The sequence below is a fragment of the Neodiprion pinetum genome, chromosome 3, assembly GCF_021155775.2.
Source record: "Neodiprion pinetum isolate iyNeoPine1 chromosome 3, iyNeoPine1.2, whole genome shotgun sequence".
Taxonomy (NCBI): domain Eukaryota; kingdom Metazoa; phylum Arthropoda; class Insecta; order Hymenoptera; family Diprionidae; genus Neodiprion; species Neodiprion pinetum.
The window spans coordinates 38260174-38283719 of NC_060234.1; the positions used below are offsets into that span (position 1 = coordinate 38260174).

At 38.9% G+C, this 23546-nt stretch overlaps 1 protein-coding gene and 1 long non-coding RNA gene across 9 annotated transcripts in view; one reads left to right on the forward strand and one right to left on the reverse strand.

Moving 5' to 3' along the window:
* Nucleotides 1–23546, forward strand: part of LOC124214120 (KH domain-containing, RNA-binding, signal transduction-associated protein 2-like) — a 69386-nt gene that overhangs the window by 13168 nt on the left and 32672 nt on the right. The window lies entirely within an intron of this gene.
* Nucleotides 14916–15892, reverse strand: LOC124214121 (uncharacterized). Its single transcript, XR_006882081.2, has 2 exons — nt 15546–15892; nt 14916–15474 (listed from the first exon to the last, which is right to left on the reverse strand). It is a non-coding gene; the product is annotated as an uncharacterized lncRNA (long non-coding RNA).

The following is a 23546-nucleotide window of genomic DNA, read 5'->3' on the forward strand; positions in this document are numbered from 1 at the left end:
ATCGCAAAACGATATAAGAGACAATATTTACTGTCCCTCGGTATAAAAGTTGCAGGGTTAAATCTTGAACGCTATTCGAGCTCGACGATAGAAGAGACACGCTTCTCGTTACCTCGGCTGCTTGGAAGTTTTCCTTTTAAATATTTAAAAGTCTCCGTGCCGTTGTTCTTATACTATTCGCCTGATCGTCTAAGATACCGTAATATTGTCGGTTCACAGATTTTCTTGAAAAATTGATCAAAACGCGTGCCTTGCGGGTTTCTCATGATATTCCCATGCATTCCTCGTACATTATTCAATCGTTATTATGTATTTGGTCTATACATATATATACATCTATATATATATGTGTGTGCATAGAGGGAAATTGTTTATTGCATTCGTCGCTGCTGCTTTTATGATACCCACCAGACCTATTATCTATACGCGTATATAATACACCTGTACGTTCGTATGTGCGGGATTATATAGCCGACGATCCGGCTGCGCTTCTCAAGAATTCTCATACACGATCTGCAATCGACATGATGAAAAATACCGTCGCGTTTATACGGTTATTTGGTTTAACTGTAAATGGCGCAAGTGAAATAGCAGAATTAGAAAATAAATTTAACCAAAGGTGGCGTATTAATGTAAATACATAAAAAAATCGACTTTTATAACCGATCGAGCAATTATCTCACTGTTTGTATTGCATTGTACGTTTACACGGTTCGATGAGAAACGTGAAAATTATTCTTTTTCCCTGTGTGAAATGCGCTGATTATGGTTTTTTAGCGTTGAATTATAACTACGAAAATTAAGCAACGTGTAAAGTTGAAATTTATTACCATGCAGAAAAAAGATCTGTTCAAATTTTTGGATACATGAAACTTATATTAGAATACTAACATGTACAGCTTACTAAAATGATAGAAAATTATCTACCCGGTGGAATAATATTCGAATATAAAATCCACACTTTCTTTTCAAATGTCAATTATTAATTCATGCATTTTTCTTTCTAAATTCTATATTTTTGCATTATCGAGAACGTGCGATGACGAATATTCCTACATAGTATTTACGCATTGCAAATCGCTTATCGTCGCCATTTTTCACAAGTATCCGAGAAGTCGAGAAAGTCGCACGAATTGCATTCGAGCAAATACGCTTCCTCACCCTCGTCGTTGTCCCCGTGTTCTTGCCGCTGTCTCTCGGATATTACAACGTACGCGTCGTGTACAAGCAGACAGGCTTGAGGACGATGATACGTCCCTTCAGGAAGTGCGTTAATGCGACGCGGCATCGTTAGCCGATGGATTGATTGATTGATCGATCTATCGACGGGGGTCTAGTGCTAATAATTATTCCTCGATCAACTATGCGAAGCTCGAACTATTATCGTATAGACGAACAGAAATTGAGATTGTCGCTTAATGTAATAACGCGCTTTTACTTACTGCGTTACAATTGTACTTAATTTTTTACACTTCGAAAGTCTAGTTCTGATTACTACCTGTACATCATACACGGGTAAACGAGCTTTTGTATCGTAGCTTCTTCTTCTTTTTCCTCTATTTCTTTTTTTTTTTTCACTTTTCTCAGTTATCATGGAAAATTAGATTCCGAGAGGAGCGCAGAAACTAACTTGGTCGTGCTGCTCTTTGTCATCCGAAACGCGTAAGCTTGGTAGTGAAAATAGGGTAGAAAAAAACGCTTAATTCGATTGAACATAAAAATTCTTTCTACCGTGTTTCGGTATACAATACGAAAAAGAAACAGAGAAAAACAAAACCGTTGGTGAAAAACTTTGCGACACGATTGGCTTGGCATGAAAAGTTCTTCCAAACTATATTTTTCCATGTATACCAGCTGCGTAGTATCAAAACGCGGCAAACACACAAACATAAGTACGGAAATGAGATTAGAAGGAATCCCGCCTATAAGCAAATTATTCGACGAGTAAACTTTACAATTACGTGTTGTATTATCAAATCAAATGAAATACAATAAGCATCTTTTACCTCGATAACTGTAGATAATTATTTTATTGGAGATATCGTAGCATAATTTTTGTTCGGGGAAGCGCAAATTTTATCAAAGAGGTAAAACGGCGAAAAAATCGGATGAAAGGCAAAATCTCGTAAAAAACTCTCAACGAAAGTTCGCATTCGGGACTGGGAGGAAAATAAGTTCTGTCAATCAGGAAATTTAGCCGTAACGTCTTTCTTTTTTTTTTTTCCTCCTCCTTACGAGCTTAATTTTATCACTGTATTATACGGATTTGAGCGAGTATTTTATTACTGCTAACAGTTTTACGACGTGCCAAAAGATGATCGTAATTCTTATAAGGATTGCAATTAGTAATTTATCGCGTGTAAAAGAATTTCTGCCGATAATCGGCCGTATGTTATTTTACTACTGTGAGTTTCGCCCTCCGATGTCTAACTTTCTTAGTACACCCTCTCTGATGTATCGTAGAAAGATAAAATCTTTACATCCCCGTTATTTATGTATACAGGTAAATATATCGATGGTTCTTACATTTGTTCCGATTTTTCATACTAAGCTCACATACACAAGCTAAGTAAGCTTTTATCATCATTTACTTTTGTAACAGTCCCTGTCTTTTTGAACTAAGTCAAACATCGAGACTTAATTCATAATGTTGTCGCAAACTGACCATCTTGAATCCAATAAGCGTCAAGATCTTACAGAAATTTTGAAGAAGACAATTTTTAATTAAAAAAAAAACAAAAAAAAACGTACATTTCGTAACCGAAGATTTTCACTTCATTTCTTTTCCGTTTGTTTCACAGGTCTTGAAAAGTTTTGCTCTTTCTCTCGCAATTCTAGAAATACGTGCCTTTCGTACAGAAAGTTCGATGGATTCTTGCGTCTGTCTCATAGGTTTTCACACTTGACGTGTTCGGTGTTTCATGTTTCCCTCTCTTTCAACTACACGCACAAATCTATTGTACACGGTTGGCAGGCAATCCAATCCGTATCGCTCTTGTAAAGTCGTTTTCTCAAGTTTAGCAATTCATCTAGTTTCCGAGTAAATCAATTCTCTCAATTTCCCTGCAAGGATTCCCTTCTATATTGCACATTGTTTTATATAATTATGCCGGTAATATCTCGAAAGTTATTTCTATTCAATACGTATAACGAATTGCTTTCAAGCCTTGCCGAAGCGTGAAAGAAGAAAAAACGAAACATCAACGTGAACTTTTTTTTTATCAATATATGTTTCCGAGAAGAAGTGAAAAACAATTACAGCGACTTGTCGAATATTTAAAAAAAAAAAAAAGAAATAACTCTCCGTCTCGGTAACCGATATTTTCTTACTAATTTCCGAACCAGTTTCTTCCCCATCTCACTTCATTTTTCCATCTCATTGCGTTCGTGGTTAAGGATGCGGATGAATTTGAATAGCGGTTGCAAGAGATATTCTCCCGTAGATTTTTCTAAAGTGTATAACATCGAAGAAGGATCACGCAGCCTGGCAGGCTGAACGAGAAAAGGAGAAAGGAGACGAGGTATGAAAATCAAAAAAAATAAAAAAATAAAAAAAATGAAAAAAGGGGGGAAAAAGACGGGTCGTGGATAACCCGGTTGTTATTAACTCGTGATGCAAGGAATCAAGCTCGGCCCCTAGGCTTTCGAAAGCTCGAGGGCCTCCATCGATCGGCATCCTCGCCTCGCACAGCAGTCTCTCATGATTATTCGCTTCATTTAAAGCTCGTTAATCATCCGCGGCCAAGTGCCGCGCGTTAATCTGTAAACCAGGCTCGAAAATTATTTGTCCCATTATAGGCTTGTATGACAGGTCGATGTATGTATAGTTATATACAAATATTTATGCAACGTAATATAATGCAGAGGCGCGTCTTGCGTATATCGGTCAATTCAATTCCGATATCCTCACCGCTTTTGCCGATGGAGCAAGCAACTTTTCCGGAAGAAACTCCGCGACGCTGAACCTTCGAAAGTTTGTTGCTAACTGGTTTTACTACGTAATGCTGTGGATATATCGACACTTTTTCGATCAAACTTCGAACTTTATTTATATTGCTAACGATCTCGCGATCTTTCGTTTAACTTTGAATAATACGTGTGATAAATTAGGCGTCGAGTGATGTTGGGTGAGAAAATTAAGGGTTATCCTTCTTGAGGTTAAACTGTTCAACCTATCCTTCTTCCTACGTATATTCAGCGCAAAGGCTTTTCGTGTCCCCTTAACCAAAGCTTATGGCAACGTCTCGTTACAAAGATGACTGATTTATAGGGATTATGTGTCTCTGCGTGTGCGCGCGAATTTACGCCCAAGAGTTCTGTTGCTCGCCTAACTTCAGACGTTGATGTCGGATGGTATCCGATCCTTGATTTTGACAAGAACGCGCCCATAATTATTCTGCACGAAGTCAAGGAGATTAAATTTCCTTTGAAATTCAATACAACGTCGTAATTGTATTGATGTAGACTTCACCGCATGTTACAGAGCTTTTGTGCAAATTAATAGATCAAATTTTGACACGGCTTTGCGATTATAAATCTGGATATTTAATACGTGTATCGTACTTGATTTTTTTTTTTTTTATTTTTTTTATTTTTATTTTTTTTTATTTTGCTTCTAATTATATTAATAGAAAATGATATTTCGACGCTCGCGTTTCGTGGCATTAAATTCCGCATTATTCACGGTTACTTTGTAGCCAGAGAGATTTGTGCAGCGGATAGAAATGACGCGTGTAAGTATGTTTTATTGTTAGTTCAAAGTACCCTGCACGCTACTGTCACGAATTATACCGCACACGCTGCACCCGAGCAGTTGAAAACAGAAACGCGATATCGCGTAGCGAATAATTTTCACTTTGCGTTGCTACCGGTGACAAGTACAAATGTTAATTCAACTAAATCGCACTCTCGTTTAATCCAAACACCCCCTAAGGCTACGCCGCGTATCGCTATTTCGACGCAATTTATCGTTGTTTGGGTTATCTCGACATTTTACGGTCGTTCATCTTGAAATGTGACGCTGAATTATTTGTTTATCGGTATTAAGAGAAGAAAAAAATTGATTGTTACAAGCAAATTGATCGATCGATTCTAATTGATTTCTCAAGCATCCGTATGTACACACCTTACAATTATATTCAAATTTGCTCATCAATTTTATTCAATTTGACGTTTACCGTTCAATAGAAATAAAAAAAGAAAAAGAAAAATGTTTGCCCAGTTATTGAAATAATTTTTTCTCACGTGTCGTGTTACAAGTGTTAACAAACTATTCAAAGATTATCATATTTCCAAAACAGCTGTTTAATATTGCACTTTATTGATTAATGTTATACCTACTTATTGGTAAATTTTTTCTATCTACTCGAAATGGAAATTTACGAAAATCATTTATGATTACACCTTGAATTGTCTAAACTATTCGAGATCGTTTCAAGGCTCGAAGCACATTCGGTTCGCATATCGTAGTAATTTATCCCGTTTAATAGCTCGGTATGTTATGCGAGGAGGTTTTAGTTTGTTCCTTCTTGGAAGGTTCACTTGGTTAAATTAATCGTCAGCGCCGTGGCGGTCAAAAGTGAACGCCAAAGCAGAAGATTTTAACCCATGTTTATCTCGCCAAGTTTCGATTATCGATAATTAACTAAGTACCGGGCTGCTGCAGATGAGAAACCGATCGTCGGATAAACAAGGCGAGGAGCTGACTGGTAGAGTTACTCGGGCGTTAAGATGAAGATGATTAAGACTGAATTTTAAATACCTGAACCGTCATTTCGATGTGTTGAAAAATTTTCGAAGGGTATCCGTAGGTACTGAGATGAAATTCTTTCGTGAAATTAACCCACAACAATAATAATGGTAATAATAATAATAATAATAATAACAATAATAATAATAATAATAATAATAATAATAATAATAATAATAATCGTCTTACGATGGAAAGTTCTTTGAGAAAAGTTCTGGAATTCTATGTAAGGTTATTCCCTGAAAATTCTTATACAACAGCAACAATCTTTCTCAATGATAGGTTTCTTCCGAATATTTATTGGCTCGAAAAACATGTTTGGTAAAAAACGTGAAAAAGATGAATACGTATTATATGCCGACAGGTAAGAAAAAAAGACACAAATACGCGTGTAGAATTTTATGTCACTTCCTTGATTGTTTGTAGAAAAAACATATTCTGAAAAGGTGCGCATATTATATATATGCTGAAATTTCATACCTACGTAATCGATGGACACTGGACACCTTTAACTTATACCTACAATCCTTTTTTAACGAGGACGCGAATTTTTCCTTTCAAAATCGCGAAAGGGTTCCGATTGTCGGGACAACGAAGGGAAAGCGGGTTCAACTACTAAAAAATCATCTAATGTTGTTTTTTCTTCTTTTTTTTTCCATCTTCTCCGTTGCTTTTTGTTGCGCCCGACGCCAGAGAGCCCAGCGGCTTGTTTCCAACTTTAATATGTAGCTACCGTAGGAATATTCTATATTTACCTGTTCAGATGTAAGCTCGAAGAATATAAAGCCGGGGTTTCGAGGAATGATAAATCTATCTAAGGCCGCGACGAGAAAGCACGAAATGCATATTCACGTGGCTACTGATGAAGAAAGCACCGTTTCTCTCTTTTTCTCTCCATCTCGTTTCCCTTTTGATAACCTTTACAGGCATACATATCGCTGTGTCTTGTTCCAAAAGTTCGTTATACGTATTATGTATGTGATGGCAATAAAAATTAGACGCTTTTGGTAATATATGTATAGATTTTGTGTGTGTGTGTGTGTGTGTGTAAATTAGAATTGATAAAAATTTTATGAATCTATTTAATAACGAAATAAATTTCTGGATTCATGGACAATTAGAACGATATTACAAATGACTGGCACTTGTTAGAATTGCTCTGAATATCTACTCCAAACATATTGATCCGTTTTTCATTATCTGTATATACGTAACACACTGTGCCTGACATTATCTCTGAAATTTCACACCGATGTCAAATACCTTAGTACATAATTATAAATCACAAGCTCACGCAGGAAATATTGAATCGATGCGATTTTAGGGTATCCCTTGCGACTATATCAACCACAAATATGTGTAACGACGTGAAATGTACGTATCGGCTCTCGGAAATACAAAATAGTCTTCACCTTCAATTATTACGGGTATAATAAATACGTAACGTGTATTTAAGTAGTTACGCAGGAGTATTTTTTTCAGTACAAGTATATAATTTTTTAAACTATATATACTCTGGCATTGGATCAACAGCTGCGAATTTCGCTGATATACATATAACGCATAATACGTGAAATCGCACACGCACGTGAGAAAAAACCGCATGGCAGACGCCGTTTAAAGCTGAGAGAAAAGTCGCTGGTATTGCGATGCAGGATTATTTTTGTCAGATGGCGGATTTTGACGGCTGCGTGAGAAGAGAGGAGGGAGAGGAGAGGAGACGAGAGGTGGAAAGAGGCATCGAGACGTCGGGCGTCATTAGAACGTCAATTAATAATACTCAGGACGCGAGGGGATATCGTTAATTTCATCCTCATCTCGCACCCTCTAATTCTTTTTTCCCCTGATTCATTTCCCAGCCGAATCGTGTCGGCTCTTGATCCAAGTTCCTGTTACGTTATTCCCTATTTTTTTTTTTTTTCTTTTCTCCCCGATTCTCTTTCTTCGGTCAGTTTACTCTCTCATTCTCTCATCTCGAAACGTTGCAGGCATAACAACAGGAATCATTGTACCAATAATATAAAGCCGAGTTGTTTCGCGTGTATAGTGAAATAATACCTAATACCGTGTTAAAAGTTTCTATGGTAAAAACTTGTTCTGTGGTATAACAAGAAATTGAATTAAATTAAGTTCATTTCATTGTTTTTCGCGGTAACTTTAACACGCGAGGCGTCGGGACGGAAACTTTATTGTTCTTAACGAAGAGATAAAATTGACTTGACGTGACGTCGGCTTTCCACTTGCCCACACATCGTCGCAAGGAATCTATTTTCAAAACTTTAAAGAAAATCTTACCCGCCGCCTCGTTTCTTCGACTTGCTATTTTCCCAGTCTGTTCATCGCGAGAAACGGTTAGATATCACGGAATATCGACCGACGGACAACGTCGCCGACGATTGGACACTTCACAGTATAAATATCTTTGTTATAATTAGTCACATTCAATTTGAGATTTTTTGAATTCCTTTCAAAATTTAACAAGATGTGTAATATAGTTATTTTTACTGTATAATAGTAGATTTAAGTCAAATGTTCAAAATATTTATTATCGTTATAAATTTAAAAGTATTCGAAAGCCACGTGCCATTTGGGGGGGGGGGGGGGGGGGGGGGGGTGATTAAAACACAGTGAAAATAGAACACGTAGAGTTTCTCAACGTTCCCTAACTATGCGTGTGTAACCTCGGCTCTGGGTATCTATCAACTTTAATTTCGGCGATTGATCAGCTTGTTTATACAGTCGTGTCACAGTATTTTCAAATTTCACAAACGTACAACGTATGTCGACGTTGCTCCACCATTTTTTGTTTTTTTTTCTGCACTTGCTTTCGCTCATAAATCATTAATTATATATCGAAATGTTAATTTGGATCGAGAATTCACAGTACAAGGAATAATAATATTTTACAGATATTTTATGCTGCCTACTTCTTTTCGTCGTATAAGTTTATTGTATTCGCAATAGTTGGCGAAACGTTGATGCGTGTTGTAACTTGATGCGCAGGCCAGCTACACTGCAGTTAAAAATCATCAAAACTCAATTTATAACGAAATATTTCTCTGTTGTGGAATTTTGAAACCATAAAAATTCTAATCTTGTTTAAATATGAAAAATAATATCTGCCAAAGCGTCTTATTTCATTATTCTTATCAACTCAATCTACAACAATGAATCTAAATCTTATAATCATTCATTTATTCCGCGAGCTTGAATTTAGATTAGAAATTCTTTTCGACATATATATATATATATATATATACATATATATATATACATAGACTCAGATTCTGTTACTGTATAAGGAGAAAAAAAAGCACCGTATAAGCTGTTGGCTTCAGGCTTGGGTTTTTTTTTTCTTTTTTCTTCTTTCTTTTTCCTGTTTCTACCCATAAAAATCATCCGCGATTGACGGGGAGAGCGATATGTTATCTCAAAACAATGGACGCCTTTTATTACGTATGCCGCAAGTTTCGTCGGATAGCTATTTCGATTTCTATCAACTTCATTCTTAGTGCAGATTATTTTCTTGCTGCAGAGTTCGGACCCGTTTATTGGAAACGGTCCAGCAATAATTGTTTACAGTGGATCTCTTGCTGTCAGCCTGCGTTAAAGAATTCCCTGTTTATTGTTTTTCTCTACTCTATCTCGGTGTCTCCTCGTATTTTCCCTCTTTCTCTCTACACCCACACTGTATATATATATATATATACACCGTGGGTGGGTGTAGAGAGAAAGAGGGAAAATACGAGGAGACACCGAGATAGAGTAGAGAAAATGTACAAAATATAATATATATATATATATATGTACACTATCTACGTTCTTCTCTTCTTATCTCACCCTGTTCTCTTTTTCTCCCTCCCTCTCCCTCCCTCTCCCTCTATATATTTATATGTGTGTACACACGTGTCTATCTTGTTATATCTCCGCGGTTGTACACAAGTACACCTATACTGTATACATATACGTACATATGTATGTATTTACTCGGGGGCGGAACATTCATTTTTATAGAACAGATCCCATGCGTCGGTTCTTTCCCCACCCGCCCATCTTATTATATCCGAAAGCTTAAGTTAGGGTTGTTTTGGCCGATCTCGCGAAGCCCGTATAACCAGTGTGCGGATGAAGATACAGTTATATAGTAACGTGAAAAAATCTCTACCTTTCATTGCTTTTTTCTTCTTTTACAAGCTTCGGCTTTATACACCGTTTTATTTAATTTTTCATTTTTTTTTTCTTTTTTTCCTGCTTCGCGTATTCCTTTCCAAGCACTATAGTAACATCCTGAGGGATTTGTGAAATTTTTTCTTATCTTTCCTCCGACCACTTGCGAATACAAGAAAATGAAGGAAAATCATCTAAATTTAGATGTGGAAACGCGTTATCTGCAACACTGGCTAGATATGTAAACTTAACTTTACTAGCGTTTGCATAACACCGAACTTGCCGACTAAAATGTGATCGACTCTAAGACTACGAGCACAGTATTAACGTATAACTCAATTGCGAATCGGTCTCGTTAATCAATAAACCAATTAGCAAATCGTCGTTGCTACGCCGCTGCCGTTAGGATTATTATAACTGAATATAATCTGCACGTTTATGTATAATATATTTCTACTTAAACAAGCGTCGAAGAGAGGATGAAAATTTATATAGATATATTTTTTATCCCAACTACGAACAGGCGAGAATAAACGGGAAAATAAATTTTCAGCGAATGATCTCGGTCAATGAATAATATAATAGTTGGTAATACTATAACAACAATCTTGTGGTAAAAAATACATATGAGAAAAAAAATAAAAAAATTAGAAGCAGGAGGTTAGAATGAATTGATGATTAGAAAAATGTCTTGTTTGTTTGTTTAATTTACTTATATAACTACTTTTTTATTCCCAGGCATATATTTATGGTAGTCTATATTAATGGGAGATAAATTTATACGTATATGTATTGGAGGGAAACAAACGCGATGTTAGTGTCGCTTACACACGTGCCACTATTTGGCAAGTAATAGTATACCTATATAACAGACTATAGAGCGTTGGGATTTTGGTTAATGGGAACTGGCCTGATTCCTTAGCGACGCGTCGCGACGCCGTCCGTCTCTCACGAATGTCGCCTGTAATATACACAAACCTATATTTGTCGCCGGCTGAGATTCACTGCCTGCATCCATCAAACGAATCCGACCATCCCGATCTCCGCTCACAATTAGTGTCTCGTAAAATCTAAAATCGTATCCCATCCTCTTCCTCCTCCCCCCATTCGTCTAATATTCGTTAGTTACAGACGTTATTGTGCTAGTTTTAAAAACTCTGACCGTAAAATGAAGGAGTTCGGAAGAAGGTAAAAAATAAATAAAATAAAAAATATGTATCAGTGCCGATGTACACGGACATTTTACATTCGTCGAACATCCGGTTTAACATGAAATATCAGCTACGTAAGAGAAAATGAGATCTTACGACGGACAACCTCGGGGGAAAAAAATTAGAGACTGAAATAATGTCTTCTCTCGTTACAAAGCCGCTCGATTTAATAACCGGGATTCCCGCGTTGGGATCGATGACCTCTGAAATTTATTAATCGAAAAATCAGCTGGATTTTGAGCGTAATCTCTCGTTCCAAAGTCGATTGAACACATATAAAGTAGATAGTGAAATTTTTCATAAACTGTGTATTGTTAAAACTCTGAACAGGTAATGAACACAGTTTTTCTTTTCTTTTCTTTTGAAATTTGAACAATATCGAACGATGTTGAGGCTAAACTTGGAATACGAAGAAACGGACTCTGATTTACCTACTTTTCGACTCTATTTCGTTACGCGTATCCTGTGTCGGCGGTGTCTTTTCTTAAAGTTTGATTTACATCCCACGTACGCGACGTCGTTCGTCTTTTTCACGCAGAGAGAGAGATAAAAAAAAAAAAAATGAAGAAATCGCAAGTGAACAAGTTCTAATGGCAATGTAGACATTTAGATGGGAATGATGGCGGTTATCACGCATGTAAGATCGGTGAGTTATGACCGTGGGGTTGTAATATATGAGAGAATGATTTTCGAAAGAAAGGGAAAAAAAGGAAAAAAAAAAAAAAGAAAACCAAGGAAGGAAAGAAGAAGCCAAGATACCAAAGCGTCTCGTCTAGTACAAATTGTCGGTGTCAGGTGTCGTACCCAAGCTTCTGTTTCTTCCAACTTCGATGTCTGAATATTTTTACCACCAATTTTTCATAGGATACGAAAAAGAGATCGCGGTGTCCTCCCAAAGTTCGTTGCGCGTTAAAAGCTTCGGGCTATAGATTAAAGGATTACTTAGCTCCTCTTAACTTGTCCATTTCTGACAGTGGAGAGAATTTTCATCAATAAGATAGAACGGAACAACAATAGTAAATACCTACCTGAAACAATTGGTGAAACGTTGAGAAATGGCGAGATGTTGGGACGATAGTGAAAAAGTATATCGTGTCAGGCTTTGGATGTAAAAATATTTAACTTCGGGGGAAAGTCAAGCTTTTTACGGTTGCGGTAAATTTAAAAATGATGACGGGAACGGGTTCGCAAAGCTCCCTGGCACTCCTCGTCGTCGTCGTCGTCGTCGTCGTCGACGAACGGCGGACGTGAAGTACGGACGCGGTGCTATTTTCAAGTTACTAAAAATATCGGAGACACTCTGCCCCCTGCAGTGTATATGCGAGTGTATTTTTCTTATTCTCTTTTTATTCTTATTCTTATTCTTATTATTATTTCTCTCCTCTTCCTTCCTCTGTATTTTCAATTTTTTCTGTCATCTTTCTTGCGACGTACGAGCAGTATATCGTACACGTATTACGTATTATACTTTATTTATCTTTCGTCAAAAAAATGACTCGCTGCGACGACCAGATAACAGAATATTTGTATATTATGTAAAACGTACGTATTTACGTTGTGCTCATTAATAGTATCGGAAAAAATTTTTCTTCGTCCTTCCTGTAACACATCATCGCAGAGATGATACATTCGATGCTGTGAACAGTTTTGTGATCTCAAAAGAAACGGGGAACATCGTAAAATTCTTCGATTCGCATAATTTTATCATATGTAGGAACTGTACGCGTATTCGAAAGAAAGAAACAGTTTCTAGGCAGGACATTTCTCTGTCTGCGAAAAACTATTTACATGTGACACGCGACTATGTTGTTTACATTGATAATTTGTCCATCCTCAAACATGCTTTATTGCACGTACTTCATTCATCATTTTATACACCGACTCGTTGAACATAAATCTGTCACCAGACGTTTCCTGATTCTTTTTTAAATTGCTGAAATAAAATTTTCACCGTGTACAGTTTCGTTCCATTAATTTGTATAAAACGAAAATAATTCCTGTTCCATTTAATAAGACTGCAACTTGTACAATATCAAAGCTTAACGAAGTAACTTTGATCAGCAATCCCCCTACCAATAAAACGCCATCAGCCATTAGTAGTTTAACGTTCTTTTTAACAGCTTCTTTCTTGGTGTAAGCTTATAATAACCTCCCCCGAATGAATTCGGCGGGAGCACCTTGGGTCGTAAAGATGGTCGTGAAACTTGCGGGAAGGTAAATTTTATGCACTTATTTAACGCGTACATCGGTTTTCGGTCTGGAATATATGGGTTGTTTTTCGTCAGTCACGTTTCAACCGACCTTTTCGTACGTCGCAATCACATCTTTGCCAAAACATTAAACAAAAACTGCGCCCCCGATCTTTGTGGGTCATTATGTATCATTGTACGGCCTTAGTTTGAGGGGATGTTTTGTGCGGCTGCAGGCTGGTGGCTTATTACTTTTATTTTTTTTTTTTTTTTCCACCAACTAGAATGGAATAAAAAATCAATTTGATTTTTGAGATCAATGTTTATTCTCCCAATTTAACGCGGGTACAAAAAAAAAATACATTGAATCTCAACACTCTGTTATATATGTACATGTACATCACAAAACCATGATTTTTACGGTTCAATCGAGTGTCGTTATCTACGAAACACGTGCGCTCATCGCAAATTATTTTCTTTCTACATTTAGTTGAAAATATAAACATCGTTCTCAAGCATCAAATTGATTTTTGCAGTCCTTTTTAGTTTATAAGAAACAAACGATTTTTAAAAAAATCGAAAATTTCAATGTATTTTCGAAATTTCAACGAACCCTCCGGCACGTGTTAATAATATTCGAAATTTTTCATACCCACAGAGGTTTCTTTTTCTATAATATGAACATATTGCTGGGGTGCATTTGAAAAAGTTTCAAAACCACCAAAGTAACGTTCACCCTAGCGTGTACCTAATTTTGCACTATTCGGTATCAGTGCTGTGAGAAAATATTGAAATCCTAATATCCCCTTATTCTTTGAAGCCTGTTATTTTAACACAGCGAGAATGTAGATCGCAAGGTAAACCGTCACGGTTTGAGGAAGATTAAACGAGCCACTGTACGGCTGATATACCTGCACCCAACCCTAACTTTGAGAATTTTCCGAAAGAGAGAAGGATAGAGATTAGAAGGAAATTTTCGTCGTTCTTCACCTTCTGCGAGGAGATAATATTATTATTCTCTCCGTATTATCGGCTTCGACAAGTTTCATTCAAAAGTTTGCTTTCAAGCTTATACCGTCTTATCTCTTCTTTTGCTCACAGGCGCATATAAAGTAGAGCGGAGAGGAGGACGATGATCGTTCCGATGCGACCGCGTATCGAAAGTACAACCCTTTGATAATGATGAAACGACGGTTCTGCAGTCAGAGTGTTTGGTTCAATTTATGGACTGGAAATAATAGTTTGGGATTGGTTGTTTCGTCGGTCTGCAGGTTGCGAAGTATGTAATTCAGGCTAGCCAAACACCTGAAATAACTGAAAAACCTGGAATTTTCAGGGGATTTTTAATTTAGTCGTGGAAAAAATTGGAAATATCAATTTTCTATCATGGAAATTAGAAATGATTTTTTAAGGTAAATAGTTTCCTTTTTTTCGTCGAGAAAACAAAATTTGCTTAAACTGAATTTTTTTTGTACATTATATTTTTCTTTAATTCGAATTGAATTTGAACCGAATGTATAGAATTAATAAGCTAAACGATTTAGGTCTTAGTAACTTACTAGAACTGGGAAAAGGTCGTGGAAAATTATGGAAAATCTATAAATGTCATGGAATTTTATTTTTACAAAAATTTGTGCCCACCCTGGTAATTTCCTTGGTAATTCAACCCACAAGCTTGTACACACCAGTTACGCAGAGGTGCAAGGTATTATTGTACATTTCATGTTATTACCACTCATTGCATTTATAGAGTTGTGACGTGACGCAAAGTACCGGTGATCTCTTCACAGCAAACGGGTTCGCTCGTGAATCATATTTCAAACGCGCGCTTGCAGAGCTTTCATTTCGCGGTTGAAAATTGATGCTAGCAAAATGGTGATTACATTTGTCACTATACGACCGCTATCCATCTTCTACGGCCTGCGTAATATTCAATGAAACGTTCAGAGCAGCGCGGTGAACCAGCTTCTCCGCAAGCTGGCCAGTTGCTTTGCACGGGAGCTTTCTAACTTATATCCTACAGCCTCATCTCATCCACAACCCGGGTTAATATAGGTACCTGCACACACGCCGTGCTCCACAGCTGCGAAGAAGAAGGAGAAGAAGAAAACGACGTTGGCATTATGCAACAATGTTCCTTGGCATCGTTCCCTAGCAACTTTAAAATACCTATTATTATATATTTACGTACACGAATAACGTTACGCGAGTTCGTTACGAAGCTGATACCTTTTTGGATAGCGTTTCGTTGGATCGTTGATCTCTCGTCTTTTTTATTCCAATTCGTTCATTTGCCCCGGTTTCAACAGATTTCAAAGAGCAGTCATCGTATCATTGACTTCTGTTGCGGTGGAACGGATTTCCCGAGAATCGAGTCAGCCAAATTGTAGCTACAACAAACAAACAAACGAACGAGGATCGTTCTACGGTTCGTGGTGTCTGCTAAACTTGTGCCAAGAAAGAGCCAAGGGCTCTTATTCTCAAGGGGAAGAAATCGGACGGACAAGTGCGCGTCTCTTGTCTCGGAAATTCCTGCAGCAGCTGCCGCTTGCTCTAATGTCACAGAGCAAAGACCGAACGACAAGGCGCTGTTGCTGCTGCTGCTACTGCTGCTACTGCATCTAGTTACCCTCGTTCTATTTCAGATTCGAGTTGACCGTGACACTAGACGTTAATCGATCTAACCGGTTATCCGTTCCTTTTGCTTTTTCAGATAGTCGGGCGATCATTGGACTTCAATGATTACTAGTGAATTGTTTGATCGTTACTGTAGGCGTGCATCACGCAGCGTATCTACCGTCTTACCATCGAACGATACTGACAAGTTTATTCCTCACGTAAATATCGTTTGGTTCTTTCGAAACTTCGTCATCACTTCACTGCTTCGTATATTATACCGCAGAATTTACGAAATGTTTCAGAGTTGAGAAAGACGTATAAATCGGAATAATTACGAGGCGAAAATTATCTTCAGTACCACCAACGTGTTTTGACGTAAATGTGGGAACCACCATGAATTGCCTGCGTATTAAGTCGAAGTAAACAGGGACGAAAGTCAAACAACGTATCAAACCCAATTAATTGGGTGGAGTTGGGTCTTTTTCAACTCTGGCATCAACGTGGAGATCATTAGGTACCAGCTACCGAGTGTTATTAAATATGGTCGCGATAAATTGGTATTATTACGCGACTAGTCGGCAGAAAACTTCTTACGGTTCTAAATATAACACCGAACTGGAATAGCTGCGGTATAAGTTCGCAGACCCAACATCGACTTACCGCGTCTGTTTCATTCGCCTGGCAAGAAGCCTCAATGCCTCACCTATCGTATCAGGGCGGCCACTTGACTCGCAGATTTTCTTTACTCCCGTCAATGCGCTCTTCTTTATTCACCTCGGTATTGCGGACGATATGCGTACACATTTTTTCGGTCTTTCGGCACCGCTTTTATCCACCCTCTTCTTTTGGCCCGTTCTCTTCTCTTCTCTCAATTTTCAAGCCGAACACTCTCGTCTTACGGTCTCTAAACGTAAACTCGCAATCAGTCGTTCTTTTTCCTCTTGAGGGGGGATTGAGAAAAGGGCTGCTGCTGCCGCTTCTTCTTCTTCTTCGTCTTCTTCTTCTTCTTCTTCGTCTTCTTCTGCTTGCCACCTCACTACGCCCCCTCTCACATGCCTATATTTTTGCCCGATTGGTCGATGTTCGCGCAGCGGGGGCTCTCCGGCTCACTTTAGAAGGTAAGGTTGTTCACTCTGCTCCGACGTAAGTGTGCCAACAAATAACACCCTTAAGGCTTATGTCTTCGTTGGTATATATACAACGACGGTTATGTTGCATGAAATACCTTTCCCCAAAGTTACGCTTATACGCCATCCTCGGTTATGTACCGAAAATTAATTCAAGATATACGGTATGCCTGTGTTGAGATATGGATTGGAGAGGATATCGATTTCGCGATATTGGATGTTTAAATAACAATCTTCCGAGTACGTTATACCGTGTCCGCCTTTCCTTTCAAACTTTCGGAAATCTGATGAAATATGTATCTCGTTGAAATTTTTCCCCAAGTTTGAAGTATTTTGAAACTTGTGTATCGGACGGCTGGATACGAGAATTCAATTTACGAATCTTTTTTGAACCGCTCACACTTTTTTTGCAACGATCACGCGACGCGATACAGAGAACGAGCAAAGAGAACGATTAGTTGTCTGTACTCGTAATCAACTAATTAACCATCAAAAAACGAAAAACTGAAAACAAAAAAAATGTCTTCTCCGTAAGACGGGGAGCATAAGTGAAGATATCGGCAATTTCTCGAGCGTGGGTGGAGTAATATAACATGTAAGACGGCTGCTAGAATTATACCGTGTAGCATGAAGCTCTGTAGCGGTTTCGTTGCCAGATATAAAAGTCGTTTAACAAACGTTCTGGGAATGATTAAGAGCGCGTTCTCGAATAATTTATACACTGCACATTGGTTGAAATATATACGGTGCGTATTTGAATGACAAACCGTTCTAGTTAAACGTCCGGTAACTAGATTCACCCTAGCCCCGTTTTCTCGTAACGCGCGGGCTGCTGCGGTAACTATTCTTGACTCTGTGTTTAGGATCTTTTAATAGTTAACCTAGATACGAGAAAGCCCGATCTAATTATTACATCCGGAAACATCTGGGTGCTCTCAAGTCCCAGCAACACCAGCAGCCAAACAATTCGGACTCGGTTTCTCCTTCGCAATCGCCCGATGCACTTTCCTCTCGTCCTGCATCCTGCAGATGCGTTGCAATTTATTGCAACCATAAGAGACGATTTAAGAATCGGCACCTGTTCGCCTTACTTTCAAACGAAATCGAGCGTGGAGCGAAAATAAACCCAGAACGAACCTCTCTTTACTATATTTCTCTCCTCGTACGTGCGCCGTTGCGATCTGGACAATGTCCAAATCGATTAACAACACTGATCAATGGACATGGTAATTGTACCGAACAGTTACGGATCGGAGATATCTTTGAAGAGTTCGTTTCTGCCGATATCAAGGATAATTAGTTTGGCCTCGATATTTATCGATGATTTTTTGCGGTTGTCTTTTGATTTTTCAATTCAACTTGCCATTTACTCTACGGAAAGGATCTGTGATCTCTTTACATATACCTTACATCGGCCAGGCGCGTATCAAAGTTTTACAACTCTGGCGCTACCGAGTACTTGCAGTTTACGTATAGCAGAGCAGGGAAAACTGAAAAAAAAACTTGCATGCACTTTTTCACATGATCATTTAGTCTGCGCTCACCGCGATCTAATTTTCCGCATTACGGTACAAGTATTTTCATCTGTTTGTCTCCGGATACTTTTCGTCACGTTCCGTTGCAGTGGCGATATGTTATGATCTTCATGCACAAGTACAATAAGCGTGTCTTGTCAAATTTTGAATAAATTAACGGAATAGTAGAAATTCCGCTTTGTCTGCACAGCCAAGATTGATAGCCATTGTGTTTGATACGTTTGTTCGTTTACACGTAATATTTGCTGGCGCGAGTATGTGTTTATAATAAAATGGGCCGATGCAGGCTGTTGGATGCCGTTGGATGCTCCAACGGTTTTTGACGTACGTGTACACGGTTGTATCCACGCTAAGTTGGAATGCGGTTATGCATCTCGCGAGAGACAAGAACCACGAAACTAGAGTCCCCTCTTGAAAGAGGCGACGGACACGGAATTAATTACGAAGCTCGTACGTCAACTCGTGCATAGAGGAAAGCTCCTGTCAACCGTAAAGACCCGCCGAGTTTATTCGAAATTCCTGCAACACGAACTGCCAGCAGCCCGCGAATCTATGCTAACTTATTATTATTGTTTTTTTATATTTGAAAAAAAAATAAAAAAAATTTTTTTTTCCTTACATCTACACAATATCTACGCGCACGTCGCTGTTCCTGCCTACCAATCCAAATTTCTCGGCACGAATACATCTTTTTTTTTTTTTTATCGAAAATTGAAAACTGATTTTAATCCAGCAAAACCGTTTCATTTTGAAGCGCTCGGCTCGAGAGCTACTCGACAATCGGTTAGGTTTCACCACCGAAAACATTGTCGACGATGCGATACTACAAGTACGGTGAATCCACGGTGAATCGTCCAGACCCGAAGATTTTATCAATCTTGTCGCTTGTTAGATTCTCGTCTTGTTCTCCGACAAACAAGCGCAAGTAGTTTTGCCCGTCCGTATAATCGCGTGACATGGCGGGACAGCGAGCCTGACTACAGCGTTACACCCTGACACCCATACCCGTAAACCACCGTAGAGTTATAAGATGCACAGGGAAAGTGCTGGGCGTTAATCACTTTTGACGAACGTTTCATCAACGTCGGCAACGGTCCTCCGGCGTCTGTATTCCAACAAAGCTAAACGTTGCGCGTAACAAACATTGTCGAAAATTTATCGCAATTTTGCGACAGCTTGGTATTTTCCATGGAGTATCCGCAAGGAAAAAGTAAATATATCGTACAAGCACAGTATATGCATTGTGGGGAGGAGAGCCGAGGAGAGTTTAACACGAAACGTTTAACGTTTTGCCCAAAGGGAAAAAGGAAAAGGGATTACCCTTCGGTGAATATATCCATCCTTCTTTCCCTCCGTAAGTAGGCAGAGTGTTTTCATTACTCGAAATTTGTAATTTAAATTCTAACTCGTCATTGTCCCGCGATGCTCGGATGATCCTTTCCAATTTATTCTCTGACTTTTGCCGGAGTCTTTGTTTCGAGACTCTTTCCCGATCGATGTTTCTACAGCTCCATCCAATTGCCGAAAGGTTAATCACTCTCGAAGCAAGGCACTGGGTTTTTCTTGTTTATATATACGAATTGGACAAAGCGTCGCGTAATTACTTGTAATCGTTAGCCAATTCGTGCAGAAAACGAGAACGAGAAACTTGATACAGCCTGGGAAACAACGTTCTACCCAGGCTTGTTCGTATCTCTACACTACGTACTTTATTGACTGGCATAAAATCGCGCGTCTTCCCAGAAAACCATTGAATACGAACCCCTGGTAATTAGGAGTTCTCTCTACCCCGAATCTCACCTAGAACGAATTACTTACCCGCGCTTCTACTTCTCCTGCTTTAACTAGAGGAGAAGAAGAATCGTCCAATTACCAAAGAGACTTGGTAAATTACTTTGTCTGATCAGCTGGCGATCATTTTTCTTTTATCGCTATTGTTTTACAGCAATATCAGCGAAGGACGAATTTTGACAGGTTTTGTTATTACTCTGAATGCACAATAGATGATTTTTTTCAGGCTCTTTCTCTTTTGAGACAAAAATGTCGAAAGTGTCGAAGCGAATGACGAGTCTATTTTTGATCGAGATTGCCGTTCCGTCTACTAGAGGTATTCGGAACCTCGTGTCAGTTTTTTTTTTTTTTTCCATCGTTTCTTTTTCTTTCATCTCGGAGAAAAATGAACTCCGAGAGAAGACGCGCAGCGTCGAGAAAGCTGTCGCGTTTTTTGAACCAACGAAATTCCTCGCGAGTCTTAAAAATAACTCGTATGCAGTCCCGGTGTGATTCTTATTCGACGTGTCGTTTTAAGAATATTGCCAAAAATTCCACAAGCCACACACCGCATCCCGACAGACTCGTTTTTTAACCATTTTATTTTATCTACCCCGTACAAAGAACGTCGGCCGGCAGTAAATTGGCCCTTTCGACGGGCGCCGAGACGACGTATCTCTTAACTTGACGGTACCGCGTATCTTTGCCTTTTCGGGGGGTTGAATTCAACGATACATTTATGGCAGCACGGTATGGTGAAAAGAGTCTTCAGTTCCACAGGTTGTTCTTCTCCCTATTTCGCGCGGTATCATCCGCGTTATATACAACGCTAATCTTTGTTACCCGAGGCTTTTTAGCCACCGTGAAAGCCCCGGGTCATGAGGGATTACGCGCAGAGCTGGAATAGAGGGAAGATCTGTGTCCTGTGTCGCGGAATATATGACTCGCAGATAGCGCGGTTGCTGCCCTATTCTGTTGAGTTCGGTGAAAAGAAGAGGAGGCGGCGAGAAGAGTAAGCGAGGAGATGGGAGGAGAGGAGAGGAGGAGAGGAGGAGAGGAGGAGATATACACACCCAGGGCCCTCGGACCCTCGTATTTCAAATTCGGGAGCCAATAAAACACTCGAGCAACTATCATTATTCTCGATTTCCAGCTTTCCAGCTTTCCCCGATCTCGTGGCGACCCCAGACACCCGGTAACGCCGATATCTTCCGTGCCCCCTGTGGCCCCGACGTCCACGTCTCGCCGACCTCTGGGAAACGCGAAACGCGGAACATATTTATCAATAATTGAGTAGACAATACAGACCGCGTATATCTCGGCATCACCTTCCTATCGGGCCCATCGACTTCGGATGCCCACCGGAAGTCCGATACTCGCCGCCGTTCGTCGACCGGCGCGCCGGCTCATGAGAATCTATAGTCCGTGTGAAAATCTACCCTGAAATCTCTCGGCGAGCTTGGGGTTGAGGTAGGTTCACCTACAACCTTTCGAGCCAGCCCTTCTTCATGCCGCTGTCTCAACCTTACGACCCAATATCGCACGGTTTGAAGCACTCTGAGAAAAATGATAGCGTTCCAAGTACCTTTCTTATGCGGAATCGGTGGATACATAGATATTTTATAACGATGTTTACAGTACGTCAAGCATATTTGAGCAACTCGTGATGCAGACCAGAAAAAGGTGAAACACTGTGTTCTGTTTCGGATTGAACATTCCGATTGAGTTCGTTGTATAGTATTGATTTTGGCTTTTCGGAGCAGTTATTATTCAGTTACGTGTTGGGCGTAAAAGCGGTTACGCATATCGTTCAATTAGCTGCAAAGCTTTTTATACGGCTGTTAATGGTTTCCCGTAACTACTTTACGATGTATAGTTCGTTTGAATAATTGGCTAATTAATTATTGTATACGTGTGGTATAGCTTTAAGGTTAAATTTGTTTTTTTTTTCTTTCTTCAAACAATTTCCGAAATCTACATAATCTTTTTCTGAATCTTTTCGTAAAAACTAATATCGCATACGGATGCCTTTGGGCGTCGTGAAAAAGTTTGACTCGAGATTTTACATTTATATTATTTTGAACCGTCGTATGCGTGACAAATTGCTTCTTCAGCAGGTACCTGTATAACTATACAAGGAAAACCTCTGAGAGATAACAAGATATGAAATAAAAAAGAGACGAATTGTTTCGGTCTAAACTCGTGTTCGAGAAAAAGGTTCGAAACATCGTTTTGAGGGAAAGAGAAACTTTGTTTTTTTCGGGGATTTTCTTTTGATATGTGTGTGCGTGCGTGTGTCTATATATATATTCATTACATCCGCGAATAAATATATATATATATATATATATATATATATATATATTTACACCTTGTTAGGTACATTTTGTTTAGCGCGAACCTCGAACGAGTTTCGGTATTTTGTTGTCCCATGCCTGAAGAGAATTTTACATCCTACGACATTCGCGCGATCGAGAGGCGTTCGCTGATATGATCAAAAGAATGTTAAACTTTTTCACCCTTATTTAACTTTTTTAACAAAATTTCACTGCTCGAAATTTGATGACTTCGCCGAAATTCTTCGGTTACAGCCTCGCTGAAATTGTGAATTGGCTCGTTTCCTTTCTTTTCTTGCTGCTCCTTCTTTTTCTCTGCAAAACGAGACAATTATAAGTTGACGACGTGCTGGCCGCTCGAATGATTTAATTAAACGGTATAATTCATGATATTGTAACTGAAAAAAGCGATAACGTGAAAGCCTGTCGAATCACGTACGTGAAGCATTCTACTTTTATACTTAACGTCAGAATTTATATCATCGAGAAAAAGTAAAGAAGAAGAACATCAGCTGCTGATAAGATTTATTTCATAAGCCTGACATTTTTCGGTAAGTCGATCAGACGTTTAGAAGTCGGGGCGTTTTTTCTTTCTTCTTCTGCTTCTTCTTATTCCGATCGGGTTATCTCGTTACCCGTAATGATCCCCCGATTTCTGATCGGTTAACAGCATGGCGAGCGGTAAATCGATTAATGAGAATTCCGGAGTCTTTTCACCCATGATGATATAAGTATAATACAAAATAATCGACGCCACGTACGCTCCGTCATGTTCGACGTTGCGTCGTTGAAGGGTCACATTAACGCCGAGTTCAGAAGAAATAGTTGAATCAAAACGTGACG